The 19,950-nt window shown below is 47.6% G+C and overlaps 1 protein-coding gene across 10 annotated transcripts in view; it reads left to right on the forward strand.

The window, feature by feature from the left end:
• The window catches only part of MEGF11 (multiple EGF like domains 11), a 368,017-nt gene that overhangs the window by 23,860 nt on the left and 324,207 nt on the right, over nucleotides 1–19,950 (forward strand). Inside the window, exon 1 of one of the 10 annotated variants that reach the window (XM_074327536.1) lies at nucleotides 8,754–8,962. The exons of the other annotated variants lie outside the window; for them this stretch is intronic. The gene's annotated coding sequence lies outside the window, so the exon portion shown is untranslated. Of the gene's footprint in view, nucleotides 1–8,753; nucleotides 8,963–19,950 lie in introns of those variants that run through there. 10 annotated transcript variants of the gene reach the window in all.

Here is a 19,950-nt window from a genome sequence, read left to right on the forward strand (position 1 = left end):
CTTTTAAGATTTGTTTCCAGAAATCTCATTATTGAGTTAAAGAGTGAACATTTTAAGACTTTTGATATATACTAAGGTGAGAAAGAGAATTTTACATAAACCCCTCATTCTTGAGTTTGTTAATTGTTTGTACAAGCTGCAGTCACAGCCTAGAAGTTAAAATCACGGTCTTGGTAGTCAGACCCATCTGCATTCAAGCTCCCGGTGAGACAAGTGGGGCGATTTAACAACTCAGAAACTCCACTGCCACATCTGTAAAATGGGCATCATGATTCTTACATCTCAAGGGTTTAGTGAAGATAAAATGTTGCAATGCCTATCAGATGCTTAGCACAGCATTCCCCCTCTCCCAGTAAATACTTCATAAAAGACAGATTGTATTGGTCTTTACATATATATTTTGTGACGGATATTATAACATTTGTTCTTATAATGTGTATAATATATGAGCACATAAAGGCATTACATAATTTAAAAACATTTAAGCTTTAATAATATGCTCCATTATCTCCAGAATAAAATTCTAACTTGTTATCAGTCAATATCAAAGCCCAGCTCACCTTTCCAGCCTTTTTCTCTCCCTTTCCCCGGCAGTTACATTTGCTCCAGCTGCCAGTGACAGGCATCCTTCATGAGTGTGCCATATGCCTTCTCTCACTGCCCATGTCATTTCTCTTTCTAACCTGTCCTGTCCCTTCTTTTCACTGTTTGTGGAACTCTACTCTCATGGTTCAGACATCACCACTTCTGTCAAGCCTTCGCTGAGACCTCCCAAAGCGAAATGGGTATGTTTATCTTCTGTGCTCCCATATCACCTGTGTGTACCGGGGTTGCAGGATGTCTCGGTCTCATGGGTTACAGTATTGCAGGTGCATTTCAGTCTCTGCTACTAAACTGGGGGCTCTGTAAAGGTCAAGATCATGTCTCAGCAATCTTGGTTTTCTTTAGTACCTACTGCAGTACCTGACACAACAGAAAGACTCAGTAGAAGATTGTTAAATGTAACATAGGTAGTGGGTATGATCAAAGAAATCTGTAAATGGCATTTAAAGGCAAATTGAATTTCAACTGAATAGAAAGCTGATTGAATTTAATTTTATATTTATCATAGGATCTTAAATACAAACGTACTTTGTCCAACTGTGAAGTGTTTTCTAAGCCTTGAAATACTTAATGCTATTTGCAAAGCATTTCTAGGCAAATTATTGAGATTTAAAAATGTGCAAGGCATTTCAGAGGAGCTTGTATAAACATATATAGCAGAATATCTCATGGGAGACTATAGTATGTATCTATTATATATGCAGGGACACTGAAGTCCAGGAAAGAGAGACCACTGGATTACTGGGGCCCTGAATTTCCTGCCTAACTTAAATACTATTATGCTTAAAACTGACATGTACAGCAGTTTCCATATTGACTCTCTACACCCTTTAACTGGCCTTGTAAAGTATCTGGGTCGTGTTTAACTGACAAGCACTAGCATGATCACTGTTTTCGTCTGTTTGGCTCAGGGCTGCATCTCCAGCACCTAGAACAGCGCTTGGCACATTGTAGGCACTCAATCCATCTCTGCCCAGTGACCAAATGAATCAGCAATCACATTTGCTATGACCCAATCTCCATCGACTTGGGGTTATTTAGTTCAAGTGGATAAATCTTTGTGGAGTGCTTTCTATGTTCCAGACATCTTGCCAAAGAGCTGAGGGTAAGAAGATGAATAGCGTATAGCCCCTGTCTTCACGAATCTCCAAGGCCAGTGTGGGAAGCAGATACATAACAGATAATGCAGTGCGCTGTGGCTGGTGATAAGAGAGGCCCATGCACAGGGGGCCAGGATACCCAGGGGAAGGGTGTCTGACCCAGCACAGCGGCTTCAAGGAGGACTTGCTAGAGGGGAATATGCCTGAGCTGTCTTGCTGGATGAGTAAGAGCTAGGTTGAAGAAAGACGGAAGAGCATTCTAAACAGAGTAAACATCACGAGCAAAGAAAAAGAAATGACATCTCATTCATTCATCCATCCAAGAAACACTCAATGATGGCCTACTGTGTTCCAGGTGTTGTTCTGGGTGCTGTGTAGATAGCAGCAAACAAAACAAAGTCTCTTTCCTTGTGGGCCCACAAGCCTTTCAACATTGCAGGAGAACCAAGTGCAGAGCAGGGAGTGGGGGCAGAGGGTGCTGGAGAGGAGGGCAGCAGTTCTATGTGTTAGTTGAGCTGATACCCTATCTACTTCCATAAAGGACTGAGGCACTTATAAAAAGCTAAGAATTTACCAAGTCAAGCTACCATTGGGTAGGAGTCCCAGAGCACCCTACTTTTTCTGCTTCCCCTGAAGTTTCATGGCTGTTGCAAGGAAACTGCTAACAGTGCTGTAGAAAAGAGGTTGCTCCTAGATACTGTGTACTCCTAGAAATCCTCTTGGTTGATTCAGTAATTTGGGTTGTGACTCAAGGCAGTGAAAGGCGAGCCTGGCATAGGCTTGTAAGAACTTTATAAATGTTTGTTGAATGAAAACATGAGGGTGATGACTTTATCTGTAAAACAAAAGAGTGGCTACTCCCTTTGAGCTTTGACTTGACTCTAGGAATGAGTGGCGTTATGAGCTTCCTGGAAAGAAGATGACGCCTCCACCAGCACCCACTCAACTCAAGTCAAAGGATAAACAGCCAAAAGTAAAACCCATATGCCTTTGTTCCCAAGTCCAATCATCCATCCATCCAACATTAGGCCAGGCACTGTGCAAGTCACTGGAGATATTTAAATGACTTTATGGAATTCACCATCCATGGGCCAGATAGTCAAACAGCAGTGAAAAAAGTGCTAAAGGAGGTGGTAAATAGGGAAGGGGGGCAACGAAGACCTTGTCAATGAACAGTTTTAAGGATGAGATTGGAGTCTGCCAAGCTTGAAAGAGGATGGGAAGGGCAGTCAGGCTCTGCGAACAGCACAAATAAAATCAGGGGGCCCAGGACACTATCAAATTCAAGACATGTAGATAAACTTGTGTGGCTATTAGGTAGGACGTAAAGGTTGACAGATTATTGAAGATGAGAAGAGGGGGACGTTTTAGAGGCATAGTCTTTCCAATTATCTGTTGCCAATAAAATAAAAACAGTATCCTAGAAGTCTGACTACACTGACTTGAGTCAGAAGCCTCACTCTCCACCTAATGGTGTCACTGACATTACTATTCTTTTGGCAGCATCATTTACATTTGCTTACATCCCAAATCAAAGCAAATCAGCATCTGACAAAGGTGTGTCCCTGAGATGACTTATCTGATGGAGAATGCATTTGCTCTCTTTTGTGAGTAAGCAGTTTATATTCTGCTGGGCTGTAGCCCGTTGTGGCATAATGACTATTTCCAATGATTTAACTTTGGCCTCTAACAAACCACATTTTTAAATTACTTATTACCCAGAGAGCATCATTAATATAACTGTAACGTATGTAAAACCTGCATACATGGATATGCTAAGTTCATTCATTAATTTCCAGAATCTCAAATCCTCCAAGGACTTTCACGAATCTCCATGATGTCTCTGAAAGCTGCATTTGCATCTGATTCTCTTATTTTTGTAAAAAAGATTCAGAAATTCATGTTGCTTGTCTCTAGTCCACAAAACAGAGTTCCTTCTCTTGGACAAATTGGTCTTGACAAAGTAGACCACATAAATTGCTTCCAGATCATCTTGTGCCTGTGGGAGGACTAAGGGCTTAAGGCAAGATGCATTTCAGTGTCATATCTGGTCCCTTTTCCTGATAAACATGGAGGAAAGAGAAGAGACCCAATCTAATTTGCCTGGATGCAAGGAAATTCAGTGTCTGAATGCCGCATTTCCTGGGACTGTGTAATAATCTATGTTATAATAGTTGAGCATCATAACAAATGATAGTGTAATACTGTCATGATGATAACCTGTGATTTAAATAAACCCATGAACATGAAGAATGGAGAGATCTCCAGTACTAGCTTCTGAGAATGAGTCACAAACTCAATTCTAAATTCAAAGCAATTGGCAGTTCTTACGTTTATATGTAACTAGATCTCCACCAATCTCATTAAATATTCAATCTATATTCAAAGTTATTAAATATTGAATACAATTTAATAAATACAACCAAGTTAATCAAGACTTCAATTGGTGGTTGTGGGATCCAAAAACAGCTTTTGAAAAGAGTCATTTCACTTGGATTTTTTTCTGATTCTCCATTGCCCTCTCCTGTTTTTAAGTGAATGCAGGAATTGTACTATAGATGTGTATAGTCATTTGGCATTGTGCTGGTATGTACATAGGTGTGTTGGGTGATCTCTTAGTAATCTGTGTTTGGGCAGGATTGTGACATGTAGGGACGTTTGAGGATGTGAGGGATGTGCTCTGTCCGTGTGTGTTATGTGAGCAGATGTATCACTGGTGAGTTACCTTCGATCCTGGCTGCTCATCAATGGCTAGGACACAGGAGTCCCACAGTCCCCCATAATTCTTTGGTGGGTATCCAAAGATCACTTTTTCTCAGGGTTGTACAAGTGTAGATGGCACCTGGGGGTGAGTCCCTTCTTAAGTTTTGGCCCTAGGCCCTTTCTTCACCTTACACTAGTCGAGCCCCATAGTGCAAGACACTGGAGCATTGAAGAAAGAGTTTTGAACAGGCTTGAGTTCAAATTTGGGTTCTGTCACTTGCTGGCTATGTGGCTTTGGGTAAGTGCCCTCTCGCACCCTCCGTTTCCCCTCTGTGAGAGGGGGATAATAATGTGGGCTGTGTAGAATTGTTGGGAAGTTTAAATGAAACCACCAGTGTACCTTATTAATATAGTGTAAATATTGATTCTTTTAAAAAGGCAAGGCCCTGTGCTAGGCTTTGTAATAGACACGAAGGTAAATAAGACCCCAACTACCTTAGAGTCTGGTGGGAAGACACACATTTTCTCAAGCACTCTCATACATCAGGTTTCACTTGCGCTTCAAAGATCCTACAAGTTCCAAATTCTTTCCATCACCCAATAGGTTCCAGTCATCACCTGAAGTGTGTAGAGGGTGGAAATACAGGTGGCTTTCAGATGCCATTTCATTGAAGAAGAGATGCTGGGGAGCCCTGTAGGAAGAAGGATCAGAGAGACTGAGGGGAGAAGATGGAGGCCGGGAGCAAAGGCTAGGAATTGAATTCTGCTTGGGCTCTGCTTACTTTCTGAGTGACCGTGAGCCAGGCAATTCTCTCTCTGCCTTGGCTTTCTCCTCTGTAAGATGGGGATAGTAACAGTGTTGATCTCACTATCATTCCCGTTTTGCAGATGAGAAGATTCAGATGCTCGTAGTCACATAGCTAACAGGTGATAGAGCCAGGATGTGAACTCAGCCACATCTGCTTCCAGGGTCCCTGATTTCAGTCATCTCAAGCCATTTCTGTGTTTTACTGTCTTCTTGCACCAGTCACAGTGTACATTTTTTGAGAGCAAGGCTTACAGCTCAGAATAGTGGACTTTTGTCTGAGATGATGCCTTTAGACGAGTAGTGGGGTCTTAGATGTTGTCATAACTTCCCAGATAGACTTGTTGCAGCTGGAATGAACATCGAGAGCAATAGGATGTGCAAAGCTGTGTCTTTCATAGGCAGGCCCACAGGGACGGGCAAATGGAGCATGGGCTCCGATGTGACCCCAAGCCGACCCTCAGAGACGTTTGCTAAAAGTGTTCCTGGCTCTGTTGGGACATGAGTCCTTGGAGGCCTGCCAGCTGGGTAGAGAAGGTGCAGCTTTATAGATCCGCGTGTGGCTTTTTAGAGTATGGCAGAAAACCAGGCAATCCCCAACCCAGTGTGGAGGGGGCCAGCACCCCTCAGCCTCACAATTCCTGCCTGGCAGTGTGGGAGTGTGTGAGAGATGGGGAAATGGGTGGCTTTCCATGCATTTGTTTGTTGAGATGGGGTGGAATGGTTTTCTAGAAAGACCTGCCTACCTCCCCATACCTGTTAGAACGGGGTTTGAGTATTATAAATGGACAGCTGCCATGGAGAGGTGAGGAGGTGTGTGTGTGTGTGTGTGCATGTGTGAGCTGCAATTCATAATCCAAGAGGGAATGTGAAGATGAAGAAAAGATATGCAGGCCGGACCGGTGGCTCAGGCGGTTAGAGCTCTGTGCTCCTAACTCCGAAGGCTGCCAGTTCGATTCCCACATGGGCCAGTGGGCTCTCAACCACAAGGTTGCCAGTTCAACTCCTCAAGTCCCACAAGGGATGGTGGGCTCTGCCCCCTGCAACTAAGATTGAACACGGCACCTTGAGCTGAGCTGCCGCTGAGCTCCTGGATGGCTCAGTTGGTTGGAAGGCGTCCTCTCAACCACAAGGTTGCCGGTACGACTCCTGCAAGGGATGGTGGGCTGCGCCCCCTGCAACTAACAGGCAACTGGACCTGGAGCTGAGCTGCGCCCTCCACAACTAAGACTGAAAGGACAACAACTTGAAGCTGAACAGCACCCTCCACAACTAAGATGGAAAGGACAACAACTTGACTTGGAAAAAAGTCCTGGAAGTACACACTGTTCCCCTTCCCCAATAAAATCTTTAAAAAAAAAGATATGCAAAAACCTACCTTGTGTAATATTAATTGCCAACAGTTATCAAGTGCTACTATGTGCATTATTTGATTTACCCCTCCCAGGGCTCACAGTACTGTTATCATCCCCATTTTACTGACAGAGAAACTGAGGTCAGAGAAATTAAGTGGCTGCCCAGTGTCACAGTAAGTGGCAGAGCAGGAATACACACCCAGAAAGTTACAAACCATTCTCTTACCCTTCAGCAGCTCTGATCGTCACAGGTGGCAGTACATCTGAGTGTGAGAAACCCTTAGAGAACATCTATTTAAGCCTCTTTAGCATCAGGTGGGGAACCTAAAGGCCACAGATATGTAATCATGGACCAAGGCCACACAGCCAATTAGTGATAGCCCAGAGAGCTGACTGCAGAGCCAGGATTGGGGCGAGGCAGGAAGGCCCTAGGGTGTAGAATTTGGGGTGCTCACTCTCGGATGCCATAGCTTCACTTGCACAACCCTGGGAGCGAACACTTCTTTAAATTTTGTGCCTTTGGTACCTGACTTTCCTCACCCTAGCTCCGGCCCTGACCAGATGCTTCTTCTGGTTTTGTGGTGTGACAAAAAAGGCCTCGGCATGGGTTCATTTGATTTTCTGTCCAAAGGCAGGGAACTGATGGGATAGTTATGTGGAGTTTTGTCAATATCCCAAGGTAAGTTTTTACCCAGGGGTTGGATGGAGGGTCTGCTTCTGGTTGGTGCCATGGAAGGGACAGTACTGAAGGGGAACAAAATCTGGCCCCAGAAATTAGGTGGGAAACTAGGAGAATCATGATCCTGTCTTGACAAAGCAGGGTGGCAAAATGGGGCCCCAGGGGACCCGTGACCCTGCATCTCTCCTCTGGACCCACTGGGCTGAAATGGGGAAGTGCCAGGAAAAGCTTGTAGGGGTGGGACTTGCCCCATCAGACCCAGAATGAAGTCTGTTATCAACGGTTGACTCTGGAGGGCTAGGTGCTCAGACACGTGTACAGACTTGCAGTTCCCAAAGCTTCAGACAATGTGTCCACTTTATTAGCAAAAAAATTCTTCCCAGAGATGTGTACAGCACCTTTTCCCAAGTCTGGGCCTTCCTGCTCTTGCTGTAGTTCAAGGAGAAAAGGTGTCAACCACACGAGCAAAGCACCTGCTGTTACTCCATCCCTGATAATCAGGAGTAGGAAGGTAAGTCCCGCATTTCTTGGGAAGGGGTCTGGGTGGGGAGAAGGGTTTCCTCGCACTACATCCTAGGGCCAGGTCCTCCCCCTCTCCAGGGCCCAGCCCCCTAGAAGGATTGTGGGGGCAGTGAGGTGGCCCAAGGTGCTGTCGCGGAGGGAGAAGGTTTCCTCTCCCGTGGCCCTGGGGGCCGGGGTCTGGGGGCTTGGGGCAGGCAGAGACACTGGAAGGAGTGAATCTGTCTCTGGCACCCTGGCAGCTCCGGGGTCAGCGGAGGAGCCCAACCCGGGCTGCGAGGAGCAGTGGTGGACAAGGCCCTGCCTCTGGAGTTGACCTTGTCGCGTGCTCCCTTCTCTCTGGGCCTCAGTTTCCTCAGGTTCCCACGCGCAGCTCAGCCTCGCATGTCTAGAGTCCTGACGTTCTGAGTTCTTTGCCTTCTTGCCCTTTCCCCCTTCCGGACGTTTCTCAAACCTTTGTCTGGGGTCCCAGCCTCCAGCCCTGGCTCATCCCTCTCTGTCCTCAGCCTGTGACAAGCGCGGCTGGGGGCTCCCCTGGCCCTTGGCCCCGGGGGGATCCCCCGATTCGGTGCGGGGAGGAGGCAGCACGCAGGCCACTCTGACCCACCCGGAGGGAGAAGGGGAGTGGGGATGAGAAAGGAGGGTGGAGACGGGAAAAGGTTAAAAGGAGAAAAAAAAAACCAAGAAGAGATAAAGAGAGGGCAGAGAGAGAAAAGAGGGATTGGAGAGAAACGAGCAAAAGAGCGAAAGGGGGGAAGGGAAGTGAGAAGAGATGCTGGAAAAGGTTGAATCAGAGAAAAAGAAACCCAAAGGAAAGCTGAGAGACTGAAAGATAGGAAAAAGAGCGAGCGAACGAGCGAGCAAGCTGGGTCTGAAAGGACCGAAGAGGGAGAAAGAGAGAAAAAAAAAGGAGGGAGGAAAACGGAGGGAGGGAGCGGTGAGCTGGGAGGAGGCGGCTGGGAGGGAAGGAGAGAGGGAGGGACCGAGGGACGGAGGGGGTGGGGGCTGGCTCGGCAGCAGCAGCGCGGCTCCTGCCGCCCGCCTGCTCGTTCACTCGCTCTCGGTGTCCGCCGCCTGCCGCCTGGCTCTGGGCGGCTCGCAGCTCCGGCTCCTGGCCCGGCGCTCTGGCGTGGCTCGGGCTCCGGGGGACCGAACCGCACGGCTGGCCGGCTAAACCCCGGGCGAGCGGCGGAAGCAGGTAGGTGGCTGGGCGGGGACTGCGAGGACGCAGAGCCTCGGAGCGCGGGCGGCACCGGGAGACCGGGGTCGGGGAAGGGGCTTTGCAGCCTCACGACTAACTTTCCACCGGTTCGCTGGATTCCCGCTGCCCTGCCGGGGTCCCGGCTGTGGGAGCGGAGTTTGGCGCGGGGCGAGGGTGAATGCTGAGGTTTGGAGAAAGCGAGGGAGTCCTGACAGGACGTGGTGGGGCGGCCCCTGGCGTAGGCAGGCGCTGGCCCTCTGGCCGCAGTCGGGACGCAGAGCCCGCGGCTGGGGAAGACCCGAGCTCAGCGGCGCAGCGCGTTTGTCCCAGGGATGGCGCCCGCCCGCCCCTCAGAGTCTGGGGACTCCCACCCCCGAGCCGCCCCGGGAGCGCCCGCCGCGCGCAATGCAACGGGCGCCCTCCCTGCCCGGGTCCGGGCGCAGAGCGCGCGGCCAGGTTCCCGCCCCGGTCAGCCGTGCGCCTCGCTGCCACATGCCCCAGACGGTGCCATGCGCGCTTTTGCTTTTTGGAAGCGCTGCACCGGACGTATACCGCCTTCATTTCTTTCTCTTCCAGTCGCCCCGACTCTCTTCGGGGAAGTCCGGTACGCCGGACACTTGAGTTCACTCCCTTGACGTCCCTCCTGCCCTCGGCGACGACCCCTGCTCCCGAAGTTAAGCGAATCATTCCCAGTGCGCGCCTGGAGCGCGGTCCCGAAGTTCCCAACTTTTCGCCCATTCGTGGGCGGTAATGTCGGAGGTGGGGAAATGGGTGGTCGTTGTGGTCCCTTGGAGCCGCAGAGCACACAGTCGCCTTCCTCCTGGACTTGGTTTATTTTCCTAATTTGTTAGAAAGCAGTACGGCTTAAAAATATGCAAAATCGTTCCTTGCGGGCGTTAAGGTCTGTGAGAGGGACCGAGCCATAACCCGTCCGGAACCTGGAAGTGAGGAGCCTCGGCTTGACCATTGCCGAGCCCCCGAGCCCTGGCTTCTTTCTCCCGGACCTGCACTCCCGGCTCCACCCTACGGTAACTGCTTCTCGGGTCCATCCCAGCGAGCCTGCGCTGCGAGGCTGGTCTGACTCCCTTCCGCGTGGTCATGTTCTCTACAAAAATATTTCCAAGTGGCTCCGCTTCAGGATCTCCCACTCTGTTCCCCCGGGAACGCTTAGAGCAGGGCCTCCAACGGGGTGGAGGAGGCCTTTGGGTGGTTTGGGCGCCTGATCACCTCAGCTCGCTTTAGCAAGGGTACACGTGTTCCCGGGCAAAAGCGCTCCTCCCGCGCGCTGCGGGGAAAGTAGAGGTTAATGCTCGAACCAGGTGGCTGCGAGCGGAGGTTGGCCAGGGCTGCCGGAGCCTGCCGGGGGCAGGGGTCCTCTCGCTCCCGAAGGCCGGGAGGCCGGATTCACGGCCCGGTGGGGCTTCCTCGGAGGCAGCGGGGGCCCGGCCTCGCAGCCCTCTTTGTTGGAGAGGTTCTGTTGAAAGGTTTAGAGCAGGTTTAGTAGGACCGAGATCTGGGGCCTTTGCGGAGAGGGTCCTTCGGCAGTAGTGCACTGCAGGTTGGGCGGGGTCCCCGGTGGGCATTGAATCGACCACCCAGAAGCATTCCATCTTAAGCTCATTTGGCGGGTTTTCCCTGGTGCACACCACGCACCAGGACTCACCGTTGCTCACATATTGTTTAAAGTCGCTAGAAATTCAAAGCACACCACTGCAGCCTCCACTACTTCTTCCTATTTCACAGATCAGCAAACTGAGGCCCCGGTGAAAGTTTAGCGCTAGTTAAAGGTGGAAGGCAGTGTAGCACTGGATGCTGACGTTACCACTTTCTTAGCATAGGGCAATTGTTCCCAGTCACAACAAGCCCTTGTCAGGATCCAGGGCTGAGCGTGTGTGAGGTTAGAGGCAGAGAGGACAGGTCTGGATTCTCTTGTTAAATTCTGTGCTGTGATTATCTCCCAGGATAAATCACTTAGGTGACAGTTTGTTGCATACCTATCCGTGTCTGCACTTAAGTCTGGGGGTATAAAGAGCCAGTAGACCTGGCCCAGCCACATGAAGTGCAGTCCACAGGGAAAGAGCAGCCATTGTTTTGTAGCTGTGGAAGCGGGTATAGGCTTTCACAGGTGAAACTGATTTTGGAGGGGGCAGGATTAGGCATAGTCTCTGGAGACCGGAGGGTTTGGAATTAAGCCTTGGCTAGATTTCCAGTTGGGGGAGGAGGATTGTGGGGCATAAGCACAAGGTAAAGAGAGAGGCAGGAAAGCTCAGGAATTAAGTGGCCAATCCAAGGACAGCAGGGTCAAGGCCATTGAGAATTTAGCCTTTGAGTGAGAAGCGCTAGGACAGCTAGAAGACCCAGTTGCTCTGAACTCAAGCTCAGAATCTGGCCTCAGGGGTCTTCTCACTCTACATCGAGGGTGAGCAATTGGCCGGGAAGTTTGCACCCGTGAACCAACGGTTATGGTTTTCTGTTGGAAAATATTCAGGCATTTGTTTCTCCTTTTCCCCCTTTCTAATTGTTCCCTGGGATTTCAAGAACAGTTGACCCTTGAACAACTTGCGGGGGGATGGTTAGGAGCGCCACTTCCCAACACAGTAAAAAAAAGTAAAAAATTTGCTTATAACTTTTGACTCCCCCAAACTTGAATCATTCCTTGCTTTATCTGTGGAGGACTAGTTCCAGGACTGCCCTGCAGATACCAAAATCGGAAGCTCAAGTCCCTTATATAACGTAAAATGGCATAGAACAACGTAAACAGTTGGTTCTCTGCATCTGTGGACTCCCAACCATGAATGGAAAATATATTTTCAATCTGACGTTGGTTGAATCTGTGGATGCCAAAGCTGTATGCAGGCCGACGAGTATATTGACTAAAAAAATTCCAAGTATAAAAAAAAAGAAAAACTTCCAAGTATAAGTGGACCTGCATAGTTCAAACTCGTGCTGTTCATGATCAATTGTAGTTTCTTTGCCCCTTCCTCACCACAACTTTTAGAATTTAGATACTTGAGTGTTTTGGACCTACTATTGGACCTACTATGGGCGGGGCATTTACTGCACGAGGAATATTTAGCCAACAAATAATACTTGAGCTCCTATTTTGTGCCAGGCACTGGTCTTGGGGTACAGCAGTGAACCAGACAGGCAGGGTACCCTACTTCAGGATGCTGACATTGTAGGCTTCTTACCGCCACAGGCTTGAAGTCTAGTTGCAGAGTGGAAGCAAATACACGAAAGATGTCTAAAAAAGTGCTGAAATGGGATAATATAACAGAGAATTTTGAGCCTCCCCTCTTGTGGATGGTTCAAGGCTCCGAGGTGAAAAGGCTTAAAGCTGTTGGCTATGAGATTTGGAGATTCTGGGAGATTCTGGGAGATTCTGAGAGCTTCTTTGACCCCAGCTTCTGGTTGCCAAGGGTAACCCAGAGGCAGCTGCATTGATGACCTCAGCTATAGCAGTGGAGAGTGTTTTACAGAGCTTCTGCCAATCAGAATATGGCAGGAGGGAGCTGGTGAGTGTTGGTAACTGTGATCATGCTAGGTATCCATAGAGACTGGTGCCAGGTAACCATGTGCCTCTTAAATTTCAGCATCCACAGCTACTTGGTGAACTTCGTAGCCCCATTGTACAGATGGGTAAAGAGAGCCCTGAATCTGCAGATTGGTATAGCTATGCAGAAAGGGGAGTTCAGCTCTATCTATAGAGTTCAGGTATCCCTGATCTCTGATTCACTTTAAAATGATGCACTTCTCTTCCTGTTTTGTAGACCAGTGGTTCTCAGACTTCAATATAAAAAGCTTGTTAAAACACAGATTGCTGGGATGCACCCACAATCTTCCTGATTCTGTGGGTCTGGAGTGAGCCCAGTAATTTGCATTTCTAAGTCCCCAGGTGATGCTGATACTCTTGGTCCTGGGATCACACTTAGAGAACCACTGTGGTAGAACAAGGGAAAGGGAATGATTTTCTTGAGATTATGCAATGGAGGAGCCTGGCACAAAGGCTGTGATTTAGCTCTAGGAACTAGCAGAACTTGCCTATGTACAATTCCCTTTCCCCTTCCCCCCCCAGGAGGCCGTAGAATTAAAAGAATATTTTATCTTCATCAGCACACAGAGAGAATATATTGCAATATAATTAGGGAATAAATAGGTGTCATGTGTTGGATGTAAGCTCCATACCCCGTGGCTCTGTGGGGGTTTATTATAGCAGTGTTATAATTGAAAAGGTGTCAGTCACTCTGAGAGCCCCTCATGAAACTTTCATGGCCTGGGTGGTCATTGTCCAAAAAGACATGTCTTCTTCATTTAAAAGAAAGAAAGTCAGAGAGATTGCTTCTCCTTCTAATGGGACGATCTGTGTTTCATTTGACACTAACTATGCAATGTGTTCTTAGGGGAGAAAGAAGGAAATTGAACAGTCAGTGTGAAGAGAGAGAGGTTGGAAGAAGTCCACATAATAGGTTTATAGGTCTGTTTGTTGGACATTTCAACACATTTTGAAACTCAGTCTGTTTCACCTATATTTCTGACATGAAGCCATATCTTAGCAGGAGGAAAGGAGAGTTTGTTTCAACTTAGCTGGTTGGGTAAACGTAACAGCACACTTCATCCCCCATGTGTTAATTAGTCCCAAAAGAAAAGAACTGTAAAAGAGTTGTTCTCCTAAATGCTGGCATTTTTCATCTGGATTCTATTTATTGATTATTTTACAGTCGAGAAGTAGCAACAACAAAAAGAAATCCATGTTTTGATAGCAAATAAAGCTGGCTGCAGTGATTATGCAGGCTCAACATGTCTGTTCTGGAGCAGGAAGTTGGAATTCAGCCTGACTCTCAAACATTTGGATGAGTCTAATTGAGAAAGACATTTCAAAGAACAAATATTTAGGAATGCGGAGCTTCAATGATGGTCTCTCTGGGCCAAGTGCAAGTATCTTGCTTTTAGCTCAATCCTCAGAGGTGGGGGGAGGTGATGGCGAAGGACCTGGTCAGTAATGTTGAGACCACAGTCAAAATGGGAGGTTGAATGTAGAGATAATCAGTGAGGCTTAGGAAAGGGAAGAAAGATGCCTTCAGGGATCATATCCCCAGTAACTGATGAGCAAGGGGAGAATCAATTCATCAAATATAGATTGAACAGTTAGTTACTGAATGCCAGATTAGGGATAGGCACCGTGAGGGCAGGGAGCAGGATTCGTACCTGTTCTTTATTGCCCGTAAAGCATAGTATCTATAGTGACAAGAGCCTTGATTTTCGTGGGTATCAGCCAGGGCTGCAGGTAGCAGAGAACTTGAATTCGACTGGCTGAAACAATAAGAAATTTTAGTATTTCCCATTAGAAGAGGTATAGGCTATGTCTGCCCCCATCTTGGTTCTTTCGGTGGTTTAACAGCATCATCAAAGATATAGATTCTTTTCATCTTTCCTTGTTCTCAAGGTCACTAGATGGCTGCAACAGTTCCAGGTGTTACACCCTCACAATCACGTGCAGAGGCAGAAAGGCAGACGGGGAAACTTTCCTAGGAGCTCCTTAGCAGATTTTTGCCTTGTGTCTCATTGGCTGGAATTGTGAATCCTATGTCCATGCATTAACCAACCTCAGGCAAGGGAAGGAGACCATCATAATTGGCCTAGCATAATCTTGATGGGTGGGTTGAACCTCACAGAGAAAGAAATTTAGGGTGCTTTTGAAAGAGAGAAAGAAGCGACCGACAGTGCCTGCTATAGAGTTTAAGACCTGGGTTTGAATTCTCTTTTCCACTCCTTTTTAGCCCCATGACCCTGGGCAAGGTATGTCACTTCTTTGTGCCTCAGTTTACTCATCTGTACAATGGACATTTATTGGGAAGATAAATCTGAATTAACCCAATAATTACACTTGATTGAATAAGAGAAGTGGAAGATTATTGGAAGATTTGATCTCTGACATCAAAGAATTATAATGTAGTGCAGGAGACATGTGAGGACCAGACTTTGTAGACTGTCAAATAATCAGGGAACAGAACCAGGAGTCAATGATTATGTCTTGCAGACCAACTGTATCAGGAGTGGTGTGATATCAGTCGGTGCCACATTCAGTTCGGGAAGGCTTCCTGGAGGAAATGGTTCATGGTGCATCCCGGAATTCCAGTATTTAAGTATGGATGGGTTATGAGCTCCTTCTTCCCAAGTTGCTTCCTCTTGCTTTTCTTTTGTCTGTGGTAAATGTGACCATTAGGCCAACATGAGGTCTCATCTCTACAATTATAGCGTCTTTGACAGTTAGTCCCAATATGGCCAGTTGGGGTTCTGGGAGGCAGGTGGTCGTGGCCTTCTTCCCAGTCCTGGGTTCCTGGCTTCCACCTGTCATACTACATTCCAGTCGCTGATTAGTTATTATTATTATTTTATTTAGTGCCTCTCTGGCTGCCATTGTAAAATCCATATGCCTAAAATGAAATCTAATGCCCTCCCATCTCTCAAGCCATCTACCCTCCTGGATTCTTCATTTTTGTTGTCGGCAGCACCATCTTCCCAGATGTTGGGCTCAACACCTTAGCAACGCTTTTGATACCTGCATCCTTCTTCTATTTCCAATAGTCAAGCACTAACATTTTTTGGTCTTCATTATGTTTCTTGGATAAAGTCCTCCTTTCTGACATGAGACATCCCCTTTGTTCAGATTCTTTCCATGTCACGCTGGGTGATGGCAATAGCAGGGTATGGGGGTTGTGGGGATGTATGTCTCTAGGAGCAGTGTGCGGGGCTCTGCAAATGGCATAGTCTGTGATTTCTAGAGCAGAGGTGGCAGTGAGTCTGCAATCCATGGCTGCAGACACATTATGTTGCTTGGGGTGCCATTTTCCAACCTACCAGCTCTCTCTCCTTCAAGCGATCCTGAAACATCATCTTTATCCACTTGTGACCTTACATTCTTTTCCCTAGTACTCACTGGATGAAGCCCAAACTCCTTATGAAGCCATCTGAGGGCCTCCACTATCGACATGCTTACGTCCTGTCTCCGCGTCTTTACTTGCTAGGACTCACTATCGTTGCTGACTCCGCTTTAAGTTCTGCCATCCTCTGTGTTTAACCCAAAGCACTCTTTCTTTCGAGGCCAGTGTTAGAGCTGCAGCCTCATTAGACCTTTCCTGACCACTGGAGCCCACAGTGGTCTCGAAGCATTGATCTTTCATTCCCCTGAACTTCTGTAGCAATTATTGCCTACACCACAAGTTTGGTACTTAATAATGTGCTGCTGGCACCATTGTTCAGCGTTTTCTTGGAATGTTCCTCATCTTCCCAATTGGAGGGAAGACCCTGGAGGTTCAAGATGGGGGGCGGGGAGGAGGTGGATCCTTTTTTGTGCCCAGCATTGGGGCCAGCATGCACGTGACCCTTTGACGAGTATGTATGGAATTAATAAATCACAGAAATAGGAGAAATAAGAATATTTACCTGAAAAGTCAGTTAATCTTCACCTTTTTTTTCCTTACCCTCAATTTGTAGAAAGGACTACATTTGATGAATGCCTGCTCTACGCCAAGCACTGCTTTAGGTGATTTTTTAGGAACTGTTTAACTCAGCCTGGGACCACGCTGGGAGGTCAGGACGACTGTTGTCATTTTACAGACGAGGAAGAGGAGGCTGAGTGGTTCAGTGGCTTGCCAAGCTCACTCAGCCAGCGGGAGGCAGAGTGAGGGGCAAGGTCAAGTTCTTGCCTCTGTGCTCTCTTTCCTGCAGCTTCCTGAGGTTCTCCTGACCTTGTAGGTGCCCTGTTCTCCCAGTCTCTTCCCCCCCACTTGCTGTGTCCCCCTGCCTCCCTCTGTCTCCTGTCTCTCACAAGCCTCAGACCCTCTTTTGTCCCGAGAGTGTGTTTGAGGGTTTTTAAAACTCTGATGTTTACCATGACCCTTTCCTGAGGACCTTCTCCTCTTGGTAGGTTGTGGCTTCTGTTGATTACTCATGTTTTCACCTTGACTCCCTTTCTTGCCACCCTCAAGCCTGACCCAGAGAGTCCTTTCAGAGCAAAAACCATTCTGCTAGTGGAATCGCGCTGGGTCTGAGCCAGGCTTTCTGAGCTCCTCTGCCCTTCTGACCCTACATATTCATCCACCCTCCACCTGCCACCACTCCGGTTCTGTGTCTCAGGTATCTCACCTGAGGAAGAAGATGTGCTGACTTTGGAACAGAAAGGTGATCTATCGGAGGAGGTCTCCGTCAGCTCCAGAAGCTATGACTGGCATTCTTCCACTCTCTATGGCTTTCGTCTTTTCTCTCCTTCATTCATTTATTCTTTCATTCTGTAAATACTGAACATGGACCACACGCGCAATATAGCAGGGAACAAAACAAAGTCCTTGCCTTTGTGGACCGTGCACTGAAGTCAGGGTAGACAGATGGTAAAAAGCAAACACAGTATATAGTGTCCTTTGTGACGGTTACAATGCAGAAAATTAGCAAGGTAAAGGGACGTATATGGCAGTAGGACGCTGCTGTTTTACACGCTGTGGTCAGGGAAGGCTTCTCTGATGGGAACATTTGAATAGAAACTGAGAGGAAGGATGCTATGCGGATACTGGGGCCAGAGGGCACTGAGCAGTGCAAAGGCCCTGTGGTGAGAACTTGCCTGAGAAGTCTGAGCACCAGCAAGAAGGCAGCCGTGGAGAGGAGAACTTGGTAGGAGGTGAGGGCTCCTCATCGTCAGCCTCTTCATCGTCTCACAAAGAGTTACCTTTTCACACCTGTTGCCACTGGCTGAAATAGCCACTTCCTTCCACTCAGCCGAGTCCCACTCGACCTTCACAGCTCAGCTGTGGTCCCCCACCTTCCAAGGGGCTGACCTCTGTCATTGGTCTCCCTCTTCTCTGAGTGCCTATCACTCGGTCCTCTCCACTACACCACTGAGGCTTTGATTACTTGCTGGCTGGTTTCCCTTCCCCTGGGCTTGGCCTTTGTAGGTCTTACCTCGCTAAGGAACCAGCTCCTTGAAACTGATTGATTCCCCCTCCCCAGGATCCAGAACAGAACTGAGCTCAGTGTTTACACATTGGTGGTGTTGGTGTCAGAGCTGGGAAAAAGGGGGGCTCTGCAGAGATCTGTGGTGGAATCTTCTTAGCATTATGCCCACTGTCCCTTCACAACAGACAGGGAATTTTATTCCCAACATTCTTGGAGCACTTTGAGCTGGGAGCCTCTGGGAGTCTCTGCCTGGAAGTGGGAGAGGAATCCAACTTTCCCCAGGACTTGGATGCAACTTTGGCTCCTAGTTGGCGGGGGGCGGGAGAAGCTGGGGTACAGAGGAAGTCCCTTCTTTATGAGTCTTTATTTCTCAGTCAATGAAGAGTAAAATGTTTCAGGAGCAAGGTGGAAGGAATTCTTCCAAGATTTTGGAGACCTCCCTGCTATTTAAGGCAGCAATCCTGGGTAGGGAGGTTGACCTATGAGTGACCTTGGACAAGTCACTTCACCTTGCCTATTTTATTGCAGTTTCTTCTCAGCTAAACCACCCCTCTTCCCATCCATTGTAGAAGAAAATGAACAGTAAACCTGATTTTTAGGGACTCTAGCTACTCCCCAGATTGGTCTCTGCCTTAATTTTTAGGACAATGGTTTTAAAACTTGAGAAATGTATACAGATGGTTCCATTTTAAAGGGGGAAAAAGCTTCTCACAGACCTCCAATATTATCTTAAATTATTAATGTAATAATATTTAAATATATATAAACACAAAACTAGGCATAAGCCTTATCCTTATAACTCTTACACAACTTTAAATCCCTTAGAAGTGTATAAATTAAAATGCAAACTACAGAGCCAACCACCTTCAGATTAAAAATATTAATTTAACGTGATAGGTGCTGTTGTTCCACTAAAGACTAAGTCGCCCCTTGCAACATGCCTGTGGTTTTGTCTGCGTGAAGCATTTTGGCTGCTGCCTCCATATGTATCCTGTGGTGACTCAACTCTCTCACCACTTTTCTCAACTGGAACGACTGTGAAACCTTTGTCCCTACAACCTGCGTTGGGGGCATCTGGTCGGCACTTGGCACAAAAACATTTGCGCGTGAGGCAGCCGCTTTTTCCTCATTCGCCCACAACGATGAAAGTAGCTCTGTTTAATCCTAGGGCAACAGCAGATCTTGTTGTTGGGCGTGGAGACGGAGTGTCCCTGCTTGGTCATTGACATGAAAACACAACGCTATGCAGTTCTTACAGTGCCTAAGAAATCTCTGCTTGAGAACTCTTGAGAGCTCTGAAATAGGGTCCCCCATGGTCTGAATGAGTTAATGCCTAGAACTGCCGCTAATTGTTCCTCAATCAGAATAGAAACCGAGTTTTGAACCTTTGTTATGCGCCCTTATCTCAAGATGGAGGTAGAATCGTTTTATCCCTACTGTACAGATGTGAAGGGCGAGGTTCAGAGAGATGGACTGGTCACGGTCCTATTGGTCAGCGGCAGCATCCGGATTCCTCCCACATCAGTATGACTTGAAGCCCAGGCACTTCCCAGCAGGCCTCCCTGCCTCCCCACCTACAGACCCTCACCAGACATCAGGGCTTTTTGAGTTATCAGAGTGCAAGGACTTTAGAGTAATTCAGGAACCTCTAGGGGTGACTTAGTACTGGGTATCTAGGACCCACTTTTCCTCAGAGCAAAACTTGTTTAAAAACCCACTCCTGCCCTTGGAAACTGCCCTTCCCCTGCCTGACTTGCTTGGTTTATCATCCAAGTTTAAAATAAATACAATAAATAAAAACACCCTAATTTTTTTTATCCTGCAGTAGATGAGCAATAATCTACATATGCAAATAAATGTCATGCCAGTCCTCATGAATATTAATTTGCAAAGAGTCTGAGGCCCTAAAATACACTCAAAACCAACAATGTGGCATTTTGTAACTCCTCTGGCCACTCAAATAATCACAGCCTTATTATATTTTAAGGTTTCCCTGTTCCCAGCTTCCCTCCCTTCGGAACCTCTCAAGGTGACCAGGG

This window comes from Rhinolophus sinicus, linkage group LG03 (assembly GCF_036562045.2).
Source record: "Rhinolophus sinicus isolate RSC01 linkage group LG03, ASM3656204v1, whole genome shotgun sequence".
NCBI lineage: Eukaryota > Metazoa > Chordata > Mammalia > Chiroptera > Rhinolophidae > Rhinolophus > Rhinolophus sinicus.